This window comes from Mobula hypostoma, chromosome 5 (genome assembly GCF_963921235.1).
Source record: "Mobula hypostoma chromosome 5, sMobHyp1.1, whole genome shotgun sequence".
NCBI lineage: Eukaryota > Metazoa > Chordata > Chondrichthyes > Myliobatiformes > Myliobatidae > Mobula > Mobula hypostoma.
The window spans coordinates 128,666,808-128,688,790 of NC_086101.1; positions in this window are offsets into that span (position 1 = coordinate 128,666,808).

The window sequence follows — 21,983 nt, forward strand, 5'->3', positions numbered from 1 at the left end:
CAGCAAAGTGATGGAGACTATCATCAAGAGCACTATCATTAAAACTTATCAATGCACTGTTTGATCTTTTGGCAAACACCCCAGGAGTTGTAGCGATACATTGCACAATGGAAAGTCATATGACCGTTGAAGGTCCATCATTCCAGCCCTGGGATTTCAATGCAGGTAGTTCAGGAAAGTATCTGAGGCTCAGCCATCCTTGTCCTCTTCATCAATGACTTTCCTTTCATCATCAGTGCAGAAGTGGGATCTTCCTCAGAAGAACTACAGTGACTAAAGAAGATACATCGCCACTATTCAATCTAAAGCAATTAGCGATGGGTAACAAATGCTGGCTATTCTAGCAGCAGCATGGTCTTAAAAATATTATGTAATGAAGTCTAGAATGGTATTAAATTGAAGCAGTAATTAACAAAAAAATTTGCAACTAGTCTGCACAAATGTAATGTTCTCTGAAGGGGAAGGTAGGTGAAGATTCTTCTTGTTGCTGAATTAGTGTTCGACTGTACACTCTTATCCTATGCCACCAGCTGGAGCAGAGCTCTTTTTGCTAGAGATGCATGCTATTGATTATCTTGTTCTCCTTCATCTCCCTATGCCTTCAACCAGACATTAGGAACTCTTATGCCATTGTCCTTCCCAGCATGATAGCTGGTGTGTCACACATTACCACATTGGCACATCTGCGATCAATTCACTAACCATGTTATTCATGCAAGGGGACTTCACATCCAGATATTGAGGATTAATTTTCCTCATCTTTGAGAAAATTTTCCACTAATGGTTTAACAGAGAGTAAATGAAAACAGGAGCCTATTATAAACCTTTTAAATGAATAGTTCAAACTATTTCTGTTTTCTTAGCATTTACTATTCCCAATCTTTGATATAGAGCAGAAGTTCCCAACCTTTTTTAATGCCATGGACCAATACCATTAAGCAAGAGGTCCTTGGACCCCAGATTGGAAACCCCTGATCAGAGAATGTTTTTTTCCCAAATCAAATATTTTGATATTATTGCCAATGCCGTTGTATTACAACAGAATTAGTGCTATGATTACCATGGAAATGCAACGGTTCGGCTGCATCAGCAGGTGCTAGTTTTACTCACTGGTTGGAGTGCTGGCTTTGTATCAGAGATTGTTAGATTCACGTCATAATTCAGGAATCTGAGCACTAAAATCAGCATGGTGCTCTTGAGCTATTCTGACACAGAACTGCATTGACAGAGGTTGTTTTTCAGATGAAAGATTAAACTGAGGTTCCGTCAAACTCTTTTAAAGAATAACAATGGGATTCCATTCAGTCTTCTGATGAATATTTACCACTCAATCAACAATAATAAAATTTGCAATATCATCAACTGAAACATTAATTTTGTCACCACAGATGCTTTCTAAACTACTAAGTATTTCCAGCAGTTTCTCTTTCCTTTTCAGAATTCAAGTAAGTGCAGCATTTTGCTTTTGTGAAAGAAAATCCAGTCATTATTTACAATAGGAACTACATAATTGCTTAAGGACATTGTACAAAGTGCTATGAAGAGTCTATGTCAAAATGTACCCTCTGCTGAATGCTCTAAATGTGCAATGCATTCAGTGGCTACTTCATTAGCTGCCTACTTTAACTAATAAAGTGGCAACTTTATTATGAGCGTATGTTAATGGTCTTCTGCTGCTGTAGCCCATCCATTTCAAGGTTCGACATGTTATGTATTTAGAGATGCTCTTCTACACACCACTGTTGTAACACGTGATTATTTGAGTTACTGCCGCCTTCCTGTTGGCATGAACCAGTCTGGCCATTCTCTTCTGAACTCTTTCATTAACAAGGTGTTTACGCCTACAGAACTGCTACACATTACATATTTTTGTTTTTCACACCATTCTCGGTAAACTCAGGAGACTGTTGTGTGTGAAAATCCCAGGAGATTGGCAGTTTCTGAGATATTCAAACCATCCTGTCTGATACCAACATTCATTCCAAGGTCAAAGTCACTTCGAAAACATTTCTTCCCCATTTTGATATTTGGTCTGAAAAACAACTGCTATGTTTGACCATGCCTACATGCTTTTATGCCTTGACTTACTGTCATGTGATCAGCTGATTAAATATTTGGATTAATGAGCACGTATGTACCTAATAAAATTGCTACTGAGTGTGTATTAATGAGTACACTTTGAACTCTACCTCTGAAATGTGTGATTGTATGTTAGAAGCAAAGTTCAATTCATATATATAATTTGCTTTATTAGAAGAATTTCTGCCACTTAATACTTAATTTTAATAGTTAAAATTTAGAAACAATGTTGGTCTGGGTTCAAGAAACTATTGTTGGGGAAAGGCTGGTGTGGAGGGAAGGTTTGGAGATGTAATTAGGAATGGGAGGCTAGTTTTCTGGGCTGGTAGGGGTAGAGGGACCTGCATGTGTCAGCTGCTGATATCATTGTGGTGCAGAGATAATATTTGGATGGTAGTATTGGTAATTGTAGTCACTTGATAGTTGGCAGTGGCAGCATATAGATAGTAACTGGCCAGACCAGTTAGTGGATATATTGGTCATCAAAGTTGATGGTAAACACGGGAAAAAGTTGGTGATATCATGGTATTCTGAGTCAAAACAGCAGATGGATTGGTGAAGTTGTGGAGTTTAATAAGGGTCACAAACTTGGGAGGGAAGATATAAGTCCCTCCATGGTGGAAGATACGGGGATAAATGAAATCTGAGTTCTTTCCTACTTTAAAGACTACCTGAGTGAGTCTGAATCCTATTGTGGCCCTGGGGTTTTACTGAAAGAATACGGTTCCATGTCACGCAAAAGCAGGCCTTTTCCAGGTACTGTGAAACTCTCCTTCTGCAAGGTGGAGCAGTGTGATTCATGCATTCAGGAATAAGTATTTGTAAAGTGCAAGCCAGCTACTGTATAAGACCAGAGGAGCAGGTATGAAGTCTGCAAACCCTGCACAGTTCACACTCTTCAAATTTTTCAACTATGCATCATTGTGCATTGAAACTGAATTACACTTAGCATAAAATTGTGGTGCTATATTGAATAATGGCATTTAAAGATCAAGACCAGTAAAACTCCGTGGTCTTCTGGGAGCTGTGACCCCTGCTCTCCTCTATTATCCTGACACCTAGACTACAGCGAATGTCTCAAGTCACTGGAAAATATCAGCAATATTCTCCCACAATTTCTCCAAATTCATTGGAAGGATAAATGAACTGCTGTCACCAACATCCTCAACACTGAGACTTCAGATATCCTTAATGATTGATGCTGGCTAGCCACTTCATCTGCATCCATGACACCAGACTCCTAAAACAGCACTTTACTCCAAACTCTGTCAGAGGAAGAGATTAACAGGCATCCAGAGATAAAAAGTTTTCAGGAATGTATTCATTTATCTTGTGTGATGGTATTGGGTTGTTGACCGTGAAGTTCTAAACTTAAGTGAAGAACTTAAGCCTATCAGATATAAATAGCCATGCGTACCCTCACTGAAGGGAGAGATCACAGTATCTACCCAAACTTCAAAGACTAGCTTATTTCCCTGTTTATTCTTCATGGTGAGTTTAGCTGCCAGTACCCACTACTCGAGTGGTGGGTCCCCTCTCCCTACCAAGTAGAAGATACACTATTTCCAGCCAGCAAGGTAGTTTAAAATGCAATTCATTCATTTTCACTGATACTTGTTTAAATCAAAACACGCTTAAAATATATCTAAAACTCACAGAAGATTCCTATCTTAAAAATTTCCAAATTTTAAACCATTTCTAAAACACAAAGCATTTCCAAAACACAAATCATTTCCAAACAACTAAGTGTTTCTGAAGCACAAAGCATTCCAAAACACAAAGCATTACTAAAATACAAAACATTTCTTGAACGTGAAGGATAAAAGATTTTCAAAATACTGGCACAATTCTCAGAAACTAGAAAGACATGAACAATGCAGCAAACAAATCATTTGTTACAGAAATCAAAGACAGAGGGATGGATTCTAGTTCATCCTGTGTTTCATTCATAGCTTCTTGTTGTTCCTTACGCCATTCCTAATAAGCCGTCAGCTCTCTACATTTATATCCTTCTGCTGCCTCTTAAGTGACTTCACACAAATACGATACTTCCTCTGATACCCCTTATACAGAAACAGTCTAAAAGACTCTTGGAAACATTGTTCCACAATTAATGCTGTACAGCTAACTTCCTTGAGTACAGAAACTTCTCAACTGTAGACATATCAGTTATTGATATGGTAAATGATATTATCCATCTAGTCTGCAGGTTTCCTTGAACTAAATAACTTAGTCAGCCTACCAGTTTTGAAACAGCCAAATTAAACAATACATTGTCTTTTACTGCATCTCTTGAGCAACAACTAACCAGTTGTAATCGGTTACATCTTACTTTCTAGAGACAGAGCATCTTCTACATACAGATACAATGAGGAAGGGTTAATTAGCGATCTTGTCGTGAGAGGCCCCTTGGGTAAGAGTGACCATAATATGGTGGAATTCTTCATTAACATGGAGAGTGACGTAGTTAATTCAGAAACAAAGGTTCTGAACTTAAAGAGGGGTAACTTTGAAGGTATGAGACGTGAATTAGCTAAGATAGACTGGCAAATGACACTTCAAGGATTGACGGTGGATATGCAATGGCAGGCATTTAAAGGTTGCATGGATGAACTACAACAATTGTTCATCCCAGTTTGGCAAAAGAATAAATCAAGGAAGGTAGTGCACCCGTGGCTGACAAGAGAAATTAGGGATAGTATCAATTCCAAAGAAGTAGCATACAAATTAGCCAGAGAAAGTGGCTCACCTGAGGACTGGGAGAAATTCAGAGTTCAGCAGAGGAGGACAAAGGGCTTAATTAGGAAGGGGAAAAAAGATTATGAGAGAAAACTGGCAGAGAACATAAAAACGGACTGTAAAAGCTTTTATAGATATGTAAAAAGGAAAAGACTGATAAAGACAAATGTAGGTCCCCTGCAAACAGAAACAGGTGAATTGATTATGGGGAGCAAGGACATGGCAGACCAATTGAATAATTACTTTGGTTCTGTCTTCACTAAGGAGGACATAAATAATCTTCCAGAAATAGTAAGGGACAGAGGGTCCAGTGAGATGGAGGAACTGAGCGAAATACATGTTAGTAGGGAAGTGGTGTTAGGTAAATTGAAGGGATTGAAGGCAGATAAATCCCCAGGGCCAGATGGTCTGCATCCCAGAGTGCTTAAGGAAGTGGCCCAAGAAATAGTGGATGCATTAGTGATAATTTTTCAAAACTCGTTAGATTCTGGACTAGTTCCTGAGGATTGGAGGGTGGCTAATGTAACCCCACTTTTTAAAAAAGGAGGGAGAGAGAAACCGGGGAATTATAGGCCGGTTAGCCTAACGTCGGTGGTGGGGAAACTGCTGGAGTCAGTTATCAAGGATGTGATAACAGCAAATTTGGAAAGCGGTGAAATGATCGGACAAAGTCAGCATGGATTTGTGAAAGGAAAATCATGTCTGACGAATCTCATAGAATTTTTTGAGGATGTAACTAGTAGAGTGGATAGGGGAGAACCAGTGGATGTGGTATATTTGGATTTTCAAAAGGCTTTTGACAAGGTCCCACTCAGGAGATTAGTGTGCAAACTTAAAGCACACGGTATTGGGGGTAAGGTATTGGTGTGGGTGGAGAATTGGTTAGCAGACAGGAAGCAAAGAGTGGGAATAAACGGGACCTTTTCAGAATGGCAGGCGGTGACTAGTGGGGTACCGCAAGGCTCAGTGCTGGGACCCCAGTTGTTTACAATATATATTAATGACTTGGATGAGGGAATTAAATGCAGCATCTCCAAGTTTGCGGATGACACGAAGCTGGGTGGCAGTGTTAGCAGTGAGGAGGATGCTAAGAGGATGCAGGGTGACTTGGATAGGTTGGGTGAGTGGGCAAACTCATGGCAGATGCAATTTAATGTGGATAAATGTGAAGTTATCCACTTTGGTGGCAAAAATAGGAAAACAGATTATTATCTGAATGGTGGCCGATTAGGAAAAGGGGAGGTGCAACGAGACCTGGGTGTCATTATACACCAGTCATTGAAAGTGGGCATGCAGGTACAGCAGGCGGTGAAAAAGGCGAACGGTATGCTGGCATTTATAGCGAGAGGATTCGAGTACAGGAGCAGGGAGGTACTACTGCAGTTGTACAAGGCCTTGGTGAGACCACACCTGGAGTATTGTGTGCAGTTTTGGTCCCCTAATCTGAGGAAAGACATCCTTGCCATAGAGGGAATACAAAGAAGGTTCACCAGATTGATTCCTGGGATGGCAGGTCTTTCATATGAAGAAAGACTGGATGAACTGGGCTTGTACTCGTTGGAATTTAGAAGATTGAGGGGGGATCTGATTGAAACGTATAAGATCCTAAAGGGATTGGACAGGTTAGATGCAGGAAGATTGTTCCCGATGTTGGGGAGGTCTAGAACGAGGGGTCACAGTTTGAGGATAGAGGGGAAGCCTTTTAGGACCGAGGTTAGGAAAAACTTCTTCACACAGAGAGTGGTGAATCTGTGGAATTCTCTGCCACAGCAAACTGTTGAGGCCAGTTCATTAGCTATGTTTAAAAGGAAGTTAGATATGGCCCTTGTGGCTACAGGGGTCAGGGGGTATGGAGGGAAGGCTGGGTTCTGAGTTGGATGATCAGCCATGATCATAATAAATGGCGGTGCAGGCTCGAAGGGCCGAATGGCCTACTCCTGCACCTATTTTCTATGTTTCTATGTTTCTAGAACTTGTTTGCAAAGTTGTGTTTTTAACTTCAGACTGATTATTGCTTTCCACTTACATTTTAAGAACTGAAGACTGACTCCCATTTTATGACCAGTAGCTAAACAATGATGCTGGCTTGAAGTTTAGTTAAATCTATTTTTGATCTTACAAGTGGCATCAGATGTGTTTAGATAGGGAACTTAGCAACCAACCAAGAGGTACACTGGCCAGAAAGTGAATATCCAACACACTGCCCTCTTGCTAAACAAAAATTTCTAAATCATCTTTCTCCTACAGAGATTAAGACTCCACTTGGGAACGGACTATCTCTTCTCCATCTATTCCAATAGGTTAGCAAGTGCCAGATGGCCTCTTTTTGATCCGATGCTCAAAGAACTCATTACTTCCCAATGTAGCGGTTTCTGTGTGATTTTCTTGTTGGAGTATTCACTTCCTCAATCTCAAATGCACATATTTCCCAAATCTCAATGGAATGTCATAAATATAATTTTCCAGGAAAACTTGAGAATGCCGCATTGTGTCCATATTATTATTCCATATTGGTTTATCTTTAAAATCTTCTTCCTCACAGACAGCTTTTGCCATTTCTTTAATGCAAGTTCAAATCACTGTCTCTTTCACAATTAGTTCATTATTAAGTATAACACAAATAGCAATATTAATCTGTCTAATAGTCCTACTTGTTGTATTGTAGGAGTACCATATATACAATATACGATTACACCCAAATAATAAGTAAAGCACATTTAAATAGCTCAACTTTGTAAAAATATAACACTTTTTGTAGAACTTGGAGGCTCTAGGATTACGTAGCAGTTTCTGAATAAATCGAACAGAATAGGTAAAAAGGCTATCAGGAATATTGCATTCCTCAGAGGTAATTATCTTTCTCTTCCTGGTAAGACTTTTGCCATTGTATAATATAGCACAAAAAATGTAGTAAGATAAATGGTCTTAAAAGTCGAAGGTGCAAACCATGATAGCATAATGCCATCATTAGCAGTGAACAATGTACATATAAAGTACATTATATAACATCTTAAGAACCTCTCTCTCTCTCTCTCTCTCTATATATATATATATAGATAGTTACTCCTGTTAAATGTAAATATCTGATATTCAGATGAGTAGAACAAAAATAATATTTGTCTATAAATCTTTCCATAGGATTGTGCTACTGAACCAATAATTTGTGACAGACACATTCTAATCCCAGTCAAAATGAGGGAAAGAGCACACATATCTGTACACAGCATTCCTCATCGGGATTAGGGAAAGGAAAGGGGCAAGGATAATATAATCAGGACAGTCTCTGCTCTTTACCTTTCCAGGGTTGAGGATGAACCAGCAGAATAGGTGACGAGCTGAGTATGAGGTAGGGAACAACAAAGCAGTTATATGAGAGATAGCCAGCAATAGCGCTGGTCAGGTATGGGGTTAATACAGTCTTAGGAGTGGAGCCATTATACCATTAAACGCAGAATTCACCAAACTTCCATTCTTTCAGGCTTCAACATCACAACAAAAAGAGCACCACAAAAATAATAATTCCAATGTCTAGGGGAATTGTCCATTGGAAAATTGTAAAAAAAAATCTGTAACCTAATTTAAAGTAGTGCCAGTTCACCCAGAAATTGTATACAATGCCATAGAGGATAAATTTGTAGCAGCTGGAAAAGTCTTTGCTATTGTTTCAGCTGGAGCATTAAAGTCAATCTGGGGCTTAGTATCAGTCTCTTCTCACCACTGTTCTTTCAAACTGTCATGTCTTAAGATACACAACATAGATTCATTCATCAAATTAAGAGTCTTTTCCTCCATAAACCTTATAAAGTGGGTGATCTTCTGATAGCAGTATGTCTGAACAACTTTTGTCATCAGAAATTTCTACCATCTGAGTGAACCAAAGGACCACTTCAGTGCTATTATGAGAGTGAGCACAGTCAGGACATGGCTGTATAGGCAGTTTTATTCTATTTTTTTTAAATCATGAAAATTATTTGGGCCAAATAGTTTTTTTTCTTTTGGTCTGTTGATAATAACACTATGTGACTGATTTTTTTTTGTGTGTGCCATACTCTGCCAGAGCCTCGGCAACCACTTTTCAGTGGTTGTCTTGGAGGAAAGATTCTGTGAGTGGTCCCCCATGTCCTTCGAGCAGCGCAGTTTTTTTTTATGAGGCCGAGCTGCGAGCTCAACACTCAACCTGGCATGGATGGAAGGCGTGCCTGGAAGCGGCCCGACTGGGTTCGAACTCGGGAACTTTCACTCCAGAGTCCAGCGCTGATGTCACTGATATTCAGCTGTGACTGAATACACAACAATAATTGAAGGCTTGGCCATGTATGTAATATTGATTATTTGGGAAGTAATGTATTCTGTGTAACCCAAAAACTTAGCACTATCAATTCTCCAGCAGTAAAATGTGTCATAGGCTTGTTTCCCTATTTTCCAACTTGTAGTCAAAGTCTTCTGAAATATATTTGAATTCATAAGAACACCAGTAGTTCTGAACTAATTTTCATTGTAAGGTGTAGGGCAAATAGGAAATATGGGTAGATATAATACTCAATGGGTCTAACATCTCTAAAAAAAAATGTATCGGACTTGTCAATTTCAGTTGACCAGGGGGTCTCTCAGCTTAACTCAAGCTTGACTCAGCTTAACTTTTGCTTCAGTTCATCTTTCCATTTATTAAAACTTTTTGGTGGGGCTGCAATCATCATGAAAGGTCATTCATTGGTGAGGCTGTGCAAGGTTTTAAAAAAAGCTTGGGGACTTTCAGAACTTTTCTTGCACTCATCGCAAGAGGTAATTCATTGGTGAGGCTGCACGAGGTTTAAAAGAGGTCAGGGCTTTCCTAACTTTTCAGTGGGCTGCAATCATTGTGTTCTTTTAGGGACTCAGTAGCAGCCAACCATCCTTCTAATTTGTAATGATCAGTAAGTGCAAAAATCTTGTGCTGTGCAATTTTTTTTTGTCCAGTGACAACAGCATGTGCACACTGAATTTATATATAGAGGTATTCATTTTATCAGCTAGCAAGCCACGAAGCCCTTTCACTTTAAATGAACTAGCAGTTTTTTGCACATCACACCCTTTGCTTCTTTGGAATTTGATAAAGAGAATTATAAATATCTTCACTAATAACAGTATGAATAAACCAATTCTATAATTTGCAGACAAATCATCACAAACTCCACGTTGCCAACACTATTCTCATCAGAAACCAGAAAAGGAAATGTGATTGTGTACAATCATGAAATATACTTAACAGACCAACAAGTTAAAGGATGACAAACATTTGTGTGTAGTTTAAATTATTTAGTGCGCTAATAGCAAAAGATGCGTTGCACACATGCGTACACCTTAAAGGGAACATTGGTGAAGATCAATAAAAAGAAGTGAGGTGTAAGCAGAGTGGCCAATATTGGAGCAGTTATTGTGGGAGTGGACAGCTTAGAGTGGTCAGGCTCTTGTTCAACATGGTTAGCCAGGAGCAGGAGCAGACTAGAACTTAAGCCTGAGAAGTTAGAGTTACAGCAAGTGTAGGCAGGATGGAAGTTCAGGCAGTTGAATGCTTCTTCTGTAAGATGTGGGATTTCAAAGTACCTAGCCTGAATGAGCTGCTGGCAACGGTGGTGGAGGAAGATACAATAGGGTCTTTTAAGAGACTCCTGGATAGGTTTATGGAGCGTAGAAAAACAGAGGGCTATAGGTAACCTCGGTAATTTCAAAGTTAAGGACATGTTCGGCACAGCCTTGTGGGCCAAAGGGCTTCTATTGTGCTGCAGGTTTTCTATGTTTCTATGTTTTTAATGGTCTCCCTGATAACTACATCTGTAGGAAGTGCACCCATCTTCAGCTCCTGATTGACAAGGACAAGGAACTAAAGCTGGAGTTGGATGTACTCAACCATACAGGAGGCTGACAGCCTCATACATGAGGCATTTACTGAGGTGGTCACACCATGGTACGGGCTTCAGATAGTGGTTGGGTGGTACCAGGTGGAATAAGAGGAGTAAGCAGTTCACATAGTGGTTCCCCTATGGCATTTTACTCAGCAACAAGTATACCACCTTGGAGACTGATCAGGGATGCCTTACCAGGAAACAACAGCAGCAGCCAGGCCATTGACACTATGGCCAACTCTGAGGCTCAGAAGGGAAGGGAAAAGTCAAGCAGACTGATTGTAATAGGAGACTAGATCACTACGGGGATGGACAAGATTAGATTATGAGGACACTCAGTCCTTGTTTACTGACATTTAGAAATGCATGCATTAAAAAATGATACAATGTTCCTCCAGAAGGATATCACAAGAAAACACAGGACAAATCAAGACTAAAATTGACAAAACCACATAATTATAACATATAGTTACAACGGTGCAAAGCAATACCATAATTTGATAAAGAGCAGACCATGGGCACGGTAAAAAAAATGTCTCAAAGTCCTGATCGACTCATCATCTAATGCAGGAGACAGAAGGGAGAAACTCTCCCTGCCATGAACTTCCAAGCGCCGACAACTTGCCGATGCATTGGAAGCACCCGACCGCAGCCGACTCTGAGTCCGTCTGAGAACTCCGAGCCTCTGACCAACCCCTCCGATATAGCCTTTCCGAGTACCATCCTCTGCTGAGTACTTCGGCCCCGCCTGGCCACCGAGTAACAAGCAAAGCCGAGGACTCGGGGCCTTCTCCTCCGGAGATTCTGGACCACACGGTAGCAGCAGCGCGAAGCAGGCATTTCAGAAGTTTCTCCAGATGTTCCTCCGTGATCTCACGTCCGTCTCCATAAGATCAGGATTGTGCATGGCACCCTACTTGACAAGTAACAGACATCATCACCGGAGTGCCCGCTGCGAGTTGCGTCGCGCCGCCATTTTCTCCTCCCGAGGTTCTGTGGCAACAGCAAGGATGGTTTGTTGCCTCCCAGGTGCTAGGGTCCAGGATATCTCAGTGGCTGCAGAAGATTCCCAAGAGGGAAGGTGATCTGCCAGAGGTCATGGTGCACATTAGCACCAATAACACAGGTAGAAAGAGGAAAGAGGTGCTGAGCAGTGAGTATAGGGAGTTAGGGAAGAAGTTGAAGAACAGGACCTCCAAGGTAGTCATCTTTGGATTACTCATAATACTAAGTGCTAGTCAGGGTAGGAATAGGATGATAGTACAGATGAATGAGTGGTTGTGGGAGCGGTGCAAGGAGCAGGGTTTCAAGTTTCTCGGTCATTGAAATCTTTTCCGGGGAAGGTATGACCTGTACAAAAAGGATGGGTTACACCTGAACCTGAAGGGGACCAATATTCTTGTGGGCAGTTTCTCTAGCGCTGCTAGAGAGTGTTTAAACTAAATTGACAGGGGACTGGGAACCAGCAAGATAAAGCTGAAGATGGGGCAATTGGATGATAGATGTGGATCCAGTATGTGGTGAGACTGTAAGGAAGCATAGGCAGCTGACAGGGCCAAATTACAGTCAGTGGAGTGAGATGTACTGCAGCATGGAAGCAAAATCTAAAAGCTCCTAGTTGGGAGCTTAACATCCAAGGATACACATTGTATTGCACGGAGAGACAGGTAGGCAGAAGGGATTGGGTGAAATCAAGTCCATAGAAAGAGGTGACATGGGATCAGAAAGAGTTGAATCCTTATGTTTAGTGTTAGACTGCAAGGGTGAAGAGACCATGATGGCAGTTATATACAGGCCGCGGACAGTAACCAGGATGTGAGATATAAATTACAATGGGAGATAGATAAGTCATTTAATAAGGGCAAAGCTATGATAGTCATGGGGGACTTCAATATGCTGATAGATTGGGAAAATTAGTTTGATGTTGGATCCCAAGGCAGGAAACTTGTATGGGATGGTTTTTCAGAACAGCATGTGGTTGAGACGACTAGGAGACAGGCAATTCTGGATTAGGTGCTGCAAATGAACAAGATTTGATTAGGGAGTTCAAGATAAAGGAACCTGTCGGAGGCAGTGATCATAATATGATAGAATGTACCTTGCAGTTTGAGAGAGAGAAGACAAAGTCAAATATATCAGCATTACAGTGGAGTAAAAGGAATCTCAAGTCAAGAGAGAGAAGATGGCCAAAGTTGATTGGCAGGGGACTGTATCAGCGAGGATGACACAACAGGAATGGCTTGATTTCGGGGGGGGGGGCAATTAGCAAGTCACTGGATAGCTACATATCCCAATGATGAAAGATGAGGTGATTGTGGCTGACAAGAGAAATCAAGGTCTGCATAAGATGAGAAGAAAATAGTAGGAATTTAGAGGATTGAGAAGATTTTGAAACAAAAAACAACAGAAGACAACACAAAGCCAAAAAGAGAGAAAACATGAAATACACAGGTATGCGAGTCAATAATATTAAAGAGGATACCAGAAGTGTTTTTTTTTCAGATATATATATAAAGAGTAAAGGAGTAGTGAGAGTAGATATCTGACTGCTGGAAACTGAAAATTGGAGTGGTATTTTGTGTGTTCATTGTGGAAGACACTAGGTTGAAATATATACCAGAAGTTAGAGAGTGTCAGTGGGCAAAGGTGAGTGCAGTTCCTATTACTAGGGAGAAAGAGCTTGGGAAGCTGAAAGGACTGAAAGTAGATAAGTTACCTTGGTAAGATGGAATGCACCTTAGATTCTGAAAGAGGTAGCTGAGGAGATCATGGAAGCATTAGAAATAAACTTTCAAGAATCACTAGATTCTGGAATAGTTCTAAAACACTAGAAAATTGCAAATGTCACTTCACACTTTAAGAAAGGAGGGAGGGAAAAGCAAGGAATTATATGCCAGTTAGCCTGACTTCAGTGGTGAGGAAGATGTTGCAGTTCATTATTAAGGTTGAGGTTTCGGGGTACTTGGAGGTGCATGATAAAGTAAGCCAAAATCAGCATAGTTTCCTTAAGGGCAACCTTGCCTGACAAATATGTTGGAATTCTTTGAGGAATACAGGCAGGATAGACAAAGGAGAGTCAGTGGATGTTATTTACTTAGGTTTTCAGCAGACCTTTGACAAGGGTGCTTAACAAGATAAGAGCCCATGGTTTTCATTAGATCTGGCATGGATAGCAGATTGGCAGAAGGCAAAAGGTGGGAATAAATGGACTCTATTCTGGGCTCTACCAGTGACTTGTGCTGTTCCACAGGGTCAGTATTGGAATCATTTCTTCTCACGTTATATTAATAAATAAAATTAGGTGATGGAATTGATGACTTTATGGCCAGGTTTTCAGAAGACATAAAGACAGTAGGAGGCACAGGTACTTTTCAGGAAGCCAGAAGTCTGCAGAAGGACTTGCACAGTTTGTGAGAATGGGCAAAGATGTGGCAGGTAGAATATTTTGTAGGATAGTGTATTATCGTGCACTTTGGTAGAAGAAATAAAGGCGTAGACTATGGTCTAAATGAGAAGAAAATTCAGAAAGCAGAGTTGTAAAGGGACTTGGAAGTCCCCAAGCAGGATTCTCTAAAGGTTAACTTCCAGTTTGAGTCAGTGGTAAGGAAAGAAAATGCAATGTTAGCTTTCCTTTCAAGAGGACTAGAATATAAGAACAAAGATGTGATATTGAAGCTTTTCTAATGCATTAGTCACACCGCACTTGGAATATTGTATGCAGTTTTGGGCCCCTTATTTAAGAAAGGATGAGCTGGCATTGGAGAGGATCCAGAGGAGGTTCATAAAAATTATTCTGGGAATGAAAGGGTTAACATATGAGGAGTGTTGAATGGCTCTGGGCCTGTACTTGCTTGAGTTTAGAAGAATGAGGGGGATATCTCTCTGAAATCTATTGAATATTGAAAGGCCAAGATAAAGTGAATGTGGAGAGGGTGTTTTCTATATTGCTGTCTAGGACCAGACAGCATCGTCTCAGAATAGAGGGTCTTCCATTTAGAACAGAGGTGAGGAGAAATTTCTTTAACTAGCGGGTGGTGAATCTGTGGAATTCATTGCTAAGGACAGCTGTGAAGGTCAAGTCATTGAGTCTATTTAAAGCAGAGGTTGATAGGTTCTTGATTAGTCAGGGTGTCAAAGGTTACTGGAAAAAGGCAGAAAATAGGGTTGAGAGGAATAATAAATCAGCCATGAATAGGTTCTTGTCTAATTGTGTGATATTTGAATTGGAATCATCATTCAGGGGAGGAGAAGATGGCGGCACGACACAGTGCGCGCGGCCGCTCTGAAATGATATCGCATTTGTTAAGTAGAGACCGTGCACAATCCTGATTTGATGGAGACAGATGTGAGAAGCACGGAGGAACATCTGGAGAAACTTCTGAAATGCCTGCTTCGCTGCCGCTGCTACTGTGCGATCAAGAATCTCCGGTGGTGAAGGCCCCAAATCCTCAGCTTTGTCTATTGCCTGTTGCCGGGGCCGGGGTCAAAGCTCTCGGCAGAGATGGTGCTCGGTGCTCGGTGTCAGACGGTTGGTCGGAGGCTCGAAGTTTTCGGATGGACTCAAGAGTCGGCTGTGGTCAGGTGCTTCCAGGGTGCTGCATCGGCAAGTTTGCGGCGCTGGAGGTTCATGGCAGGAAGAGAGTTTCTCTTCCTTCTACAGTCTGCATGAGATGATGGGACTTTCGAGAGATTTTGAGACTTTTTTTTACCTTGCCCATGGTCTGTTCTTTATCAAATTACGGCATTGCTTTGCACTGTTGTAACTATATGTTATAATTATGTGGTTTTTGTCAGTTTTTTTAGTCTTGGTTTGTCTTGTGTTTCTGTGATATCTTTCTGGAGGAACATTGTATCATTTTTTAATGCATGCATTACTAAGTGACAATAAAAGAGAACAGCGTGTCCTCATAATCTAATCTAATCTAATCATTGCTCATTGATCGATCCATGGCCTCCTCTATTTTTGTGATGAGGCCACACTCAGGTTGGAGGAGCAACACTTGGGTTCCATCTGGGTAGCCTCCAACCTGATGTCATGAACATCGATTTCTTGAACTTCGGGTATTGGCACACCTCCTCTATTCTCCAACCCCTTTTCCCTCTCTCACCTTATCTCCTTGCCTGTCCCTCTGGTGCTCCTCCCCCTTTTCTTTCTACCATGGCCTTCAGGCCTCTCCTATTAGAATCCCTCTTCACTAGCCCTGTATCTCTACCACCAATCGAATTCTCAGCTCTTCACTTCACTCTTCCCCCTCTCCCAGATTCACCTATCACCCAGTGTTTCTTCCTCTCTTCCCACACCTTCTAACTATGATTTGTAATCTTTTATTATCCTGCTGAATGGTTTTGGCCCAAAACGTCGACTGTACTCTTTTCCTAGATGTTGACTGGCTTACTGAGTTCCTCCAGCATTTTGTGTGTGTTCCTTGGATTTCTGGCATTTACAGATTTGCTTTTGTTTGTGGTTGCTCACAGATCCTCTTGATCTAATATCCTCTGAGTCATTAAGCTTTAAGGTTGTCCAAAACAGATGAGACAATTTCTGTAGCAAATGCAACTTTGTCTATCAAAAAATAAGGTAGAAGTGAACAATATTATAACCACAAATATTAAATGTGAAATACAGCAAAAGTTTCATTTCTTCCTGGAGTTTGGGTCTGATTTACTCTGTAAAAGAACAATGCATTCTGGGTGGATTATCCCTGGGCAATGTATTTATATGCTCTTCCTCGAGTGAACAGGAATTTTTTTCATTGCTTGTCAGATCTAAATACGTGTTTTCTCTTTTCAGTATATTTCATCCCATTTCACATCTGAGTCTAAGGGTTTCGTGGTGGACCCATGTACCAGTCTACCATGAGGGTTCCACTCATTCTGGGTGGATAGTTTGTTTTTTTTAGTTCATCAGCTAGTTTATTATCATAGCTGTGTAAGAGGCTTGCAATATGCCTGAAACATGTAACACCTGTACTGATGGTTGAGTCAACAATAAGTCATAAATATACTTAAATGTGACAAATGTGGAAACAATTTGCTTCTGTAGTTGACCAGATTGGAAGATTTCTTTCCACTACATTCCTAACATAATTAGAGCCAGTACATATCAAGACTGGTTCTGTTGTATTTACTTGCTTAGACATAATCTGAGGCTATTCCCTGTGCAAGTTGAGCTGTGCGATTCCCCAGAGGATGTACTTACAACTCATGTGGTTCAAATTCAGTTTCCAAATAAATTTTCCTTTTATAATCACTGCTCCTACCTCTAACTGAGAGAATCCGTCTTTTTGTATTCTCATTGCTAATCCGTCGCAGTACCATATTTGAGAATAGCGCTCCAAAGGATATAGTGCTATATTGAGTTGTGGAGAAGATGGTTCTGCATCTTGCATGACAGGTAAGGATGTAAGTGATAGCTTTCAGGAATATATTCCTACTTTAAAATATCATTTTGTAAAAGCATTTGCCATTTCCCATGTCTGGTTTTGGTAGCTCTCCATTCATTTGTTTTTTAGGTTACTATCATCTTTCAAAACCAATTGTATAATAATTGGTTTGTCCCCTTGCAGTGGTCCTACTACAATAAATGTATGCAATACCCTAGTAAGACATCATTCTAACGCAGTAATTTTCTGTTCTGTTGGGGTGAAATTATATCAGGCATGGTGTATGGGGGCTTGTGATTCTCCCTCATTATAGCAGATGGCAACAGCAGTTTTTGGAGAAACACAAATTTGCAGAACAGGGGTTTTATGAGGTCTCATATCCAGAGGTCTATTTCTTGCTGAACTGCATTCATCAATTTCTCTAGAGCCTCATAATGTTCCGGGATAAAAACAAAAGTATTTTTTATTTTTCCTGGCACATCTGTTATATAATGGCTTTAACAACTCAACATAGTCCGGTACGATAGCTCTAGTATAATTAAATAGGTCCAGAATTGATTGTAAGGCTTTAATGGTATGATGGTATTAGGTTTGCTGACCGCCAAGGTTCCCAACTCAAACAATGAGCTTAAGCCCTATTGGATATAATAGCTATGAATACTGTCACTAAGGGAGATAATACTACAACCACCTAATCTTCAAAGACTAGTTTATATCCCTGTTTATTCACCTTTGCTAATTTTAGCTCCCAATATTTGAGCAGTGGCTCCCTCCTCCCTACCAAAGAGAAGATACTTCCAGCTAACAAGTCGTTTCAAACACTGTTCATTTATGTACAATAATACATGTTTGCATCCACCTATTCTTCAAACATATTTAAAACTCACAGAGGAATTCTATCTTAAACATGTATTTCTCAATTACAAACTGTTTCTAAAACACGAAGTATTTATTGAACTCAAAGGCTTTCCAAAACACAGGTAGAATTCCTGTAAATGAAAAAAGATATACCGTGATGTGCATAAGCAAATCATCTGTCGCAGAAACCAAAGCCAGAGGAATAGATTCTATTCACCCCATCTTCTTATCATTCTTCTTCATGTTCTAATAAGCCTGAGCTGCTTTCTACATTTGTACATTTTTTTCTACCACTTGGTTGACTTCATATCCATAAGATATTTCCTCAGATGTCCTTTCAACATAAGCAGTATAAAAGCATTTTGGAGATATAGTTCTTCAGCTACCATTAATGCTGTAAAGCTCAGAAGCTAACTTTCTTGAGCACATAAAAGCTTCCAGCAGTAATAGCATCATAGTTATTGATATGTTAAATAACACTATCCATCTGTTCTGCAAGCTTCCTTGAACCAACCAACTTAAGAGTCAATTTGTCTGTTTGAAACAATCTTGAATTAAACAATCTATTGCTTTATATTGCAGTAATGAAGCAAGTGGAGTGAGCTAACCTAACTTCTCCCAGTCAGAATGTTTACTATCCACAAAGCTGTTCTTTAGACAATACTTGTTTTAACTTCAAGCTGATTAGGGCTTTTCATTTACATTTCAAGAACCGAAGACTGAGTTCCCTTTATGGCCAGAATTCAAACAACTGTTCTATTTACACCTTTAATATCTTTAATTTTCCCCTTTCAGGGTTCTTTTGAAGAGCCTGTCCTGGAGTTATATGCAGGCTTTGGTTCTTTGTGGGAATGGGACCCGTTCTCGGGGTTCCATGTCTGGTTGTCATTTGACATGCCCAGGGTTTGGCCTGAGAGTCTCTATCATGTTTGGAAGCCTAAGATCTCGGAGCTCTGGAGACGGGCAGATTGAGTGTCGGTGTCACTGCAGGAGACTCATGTGTCATCAGGGAGGCCAGAAAATCTTTCGCTGTGGGCTCAAAGACCTGAGGTCTTTGCAATCTTCGGACACAGAGCTCGAAAAAAGTGACTGAATGGATGTTTAACATTGTAAACCAATGGGTTGTTGTTATGTCTCCTGCTTGCTATGAAAATGGGTGACACCTCCCTCAACCTTGCCAGGGAGAGAGAGTATCTGTGGTTTGTCGAATGTCGGTTGAAAAGTGAAGCCTTTGGGGTAACTTTGGTCTGTGTCTTTGCTATTGCTTAGCACGCGCTTGGGCTCAGTGACAGTACCAATGCGCTTCTTTTAGTTGGTGGGGGGAGGGGGGTTTGTTACTCACTGCCACTTATGCATGGGAGGGGGGGAGTTCGGGGGACTTCGGTGTTCTCATGTTTAACTGGTGTTCATTCTTTAGGGCACTATTCTGTTTTGTGGATGTTTGTGAAGAAAAAGCATTTCAGGATGTATATTGTATACATTTCTCTGATGTTAAATTCAACCTTTGAAGTTTCCCTACATTTGTTTGTGATCTTACAAGTGGCAGATGCTGTGTTTTGAAAGCAATATTAGCAAACAACCAAGAAAGAGAAAGAGGCCTACTCTTCAAGAGGTGAATATATTTCACAATGGTCATTGCGTATCCTACACAAGCAACTTTTTGTCTAAATTAAGTGGTTAAACCACATAGCAGATTGATAATTGCCATACCTAGAAACTTGTTTCTGTATGAAAGAATGGAGATTATTTTTAATGTTAATTACATAGCCTCTGTCTGTCACTTCATTAAGTGAGTTTGATCTGATACCGTGGCCAGATCTATACAAGATTTATACTTTTTTTATGATTCAATCCTTGCAATACTTTTGGAATATCTGTTACAGGATTGAATATTGCAAAGAATATGAGATTTAGCATATGGGAAGGTGAGAGTAGATATGCCTATTCATCAGATGGAGCATTTTGAGTAGAATTGTTGCTGGAAGTCTCCAATGCAGTTTTAATTACATTAACATTGGCCTTCCCCTTCTTTACATTTTGTTTTTCATAAGCTGCAGGGGACAGAGTGGATGTTTGGAATGGGCCCTGGCCCTTTGTATATTTAGAGTGTGAAGGATGAGGTGGGCCTCATGCCATATGCTCAATTTCACACTCTTCTCATTAATATTGAAGGGCCTCTGAAATTTCTTCTGTTCCAGAAGGAGTATCTTGATCTAAGACTTTCTTCCACAAAGAAAAGGGTTGGAGGTAAAGGGTTGTGGCTTATCTCTAGTGTCAGCCTATCTAGATTGTGGTGAATATGTCTTCCTAAGCCAGGTGGTCTCCAGAGAACTTGTTTGGTTTGTTGACTACATCTTCCCTGTTGATGGACAGGTATAGGAGAATGCTGTGAACGTATTCAACCTGAGGAATGAATTTGGTTGGATTACTTTATTTCTGACCCTACAGTCTCTTTTGAAAGTAAAGGGGAAGACCCTGGGGCAGCACTCTGTTGCCTTTGTGTATGGAATGAGCAATAATCCTGCTACTTCCATGTGTTGAAGAAGTTCTTCAGCATCAGCTGAAGGTGTGGCACATTCTGCCTGCAAACTCTGAATAGTCAAAGTTCTGAAAACTTGATAGGAAATTTATACTGTGGAAGATGTAGCAGCTTGCTATGCAGGTCCCTATATTCTTCTTTTACTAGCTATAGTCAATATTTTTAATAATTCTAGTGCATATTCCCAAGCATCTGTTCATTAGTACCTCTAGTGTATACTGTTGTGAGTGCTATGTCCTGTGTCCCTGGAAGAAATATACGATATCCTCATTCATAGGGATTAAGATATGGGACACCAGGCTCTATCACATAGGCATGTGGTCTCCACCTGGGTCCTTGGTTTCTATAGAAAAAGGGGCCAATCTGTTGTCTCAAAGTACAAATTATTGCTACATTGGGATCCGATACAAATTGTGATGGTCTGAGTCCAGTAGGTCGTAGAACAGTGTTGGTCTCTCTAATATGCATCCTACACAATGTTCTACCCCTGCATCATTCGAGTCTCTGACTTGAAGACTAAATTATTCATCATGTTGAATTTGAGGAGCAGTCGAGGTATTATCCCATATTTCTACTATGCTATTAACACAATCATAATATTGTATAACACAATCATAATATTGACCTTCAGCCTTATCCAATATAGATAGCCATAATTATTGTCACTAAAGAGAAGTTATACTGTAACTACCCAATCTTCAAAGATTAGTACACTTCCCTGTTTATTCTCCATGGTTTGTTTAGCTGCCAATACTCACTCTTCAAGTAGTGGATACCAAGTAGGAGATGTTTCCAACTAACAAAGTAGTTTAAAACACAGTTCACTTATTAATTGATACACATTTCAATCAAAATAATATTATTAAAATACATTTAAAACTCATAGAGATTTTCTATCTTAAATATTTCCAAATGACAATCCATTTCCTAAATATAAACCATTTCCAAAAAGCAAGAGCATTTCTAAAACACAAAGCATTTCAAAAACATGAAGGATAAAAAGGATTTCCAAAACACAGGTATAATTCCTATAAACTGATACAGACAAGTGAATCCTCCATCACTGAAATCAAAAGCAAAGGAATGGATTCTAGTTCACCCCATGTTTCCTTCATAGCTTCTTGATGTTCCTTACCCCATTCCTAATAAATCTGAACTGCTTTCTACATTTATATACTTTTTCAACCACTTGTGGGAATTCACACACATATATTTGCTCAGATAGCAATTTTACACAAATGGCCTTAAAGTCTCCTGGATATATAGTTCCACAATTAATGCTACAAAGTTAACTTCACTGAATGCATAAAACTGTCCATCTAAGAACACTTCGATTGCTGATACGCCAAATGATATTATTCATCTAAGCAACTTAGTCGGCTTATTTGTTTTGAATGTGCATTTTGAGCAGTAATAAACAGCATGTATTGAGCTACATCTTACTTCAAGTTTTTGGATCATTGGGACCTCTTTTGGCGCAGGCGTGACCTGTACAAAAAGGAC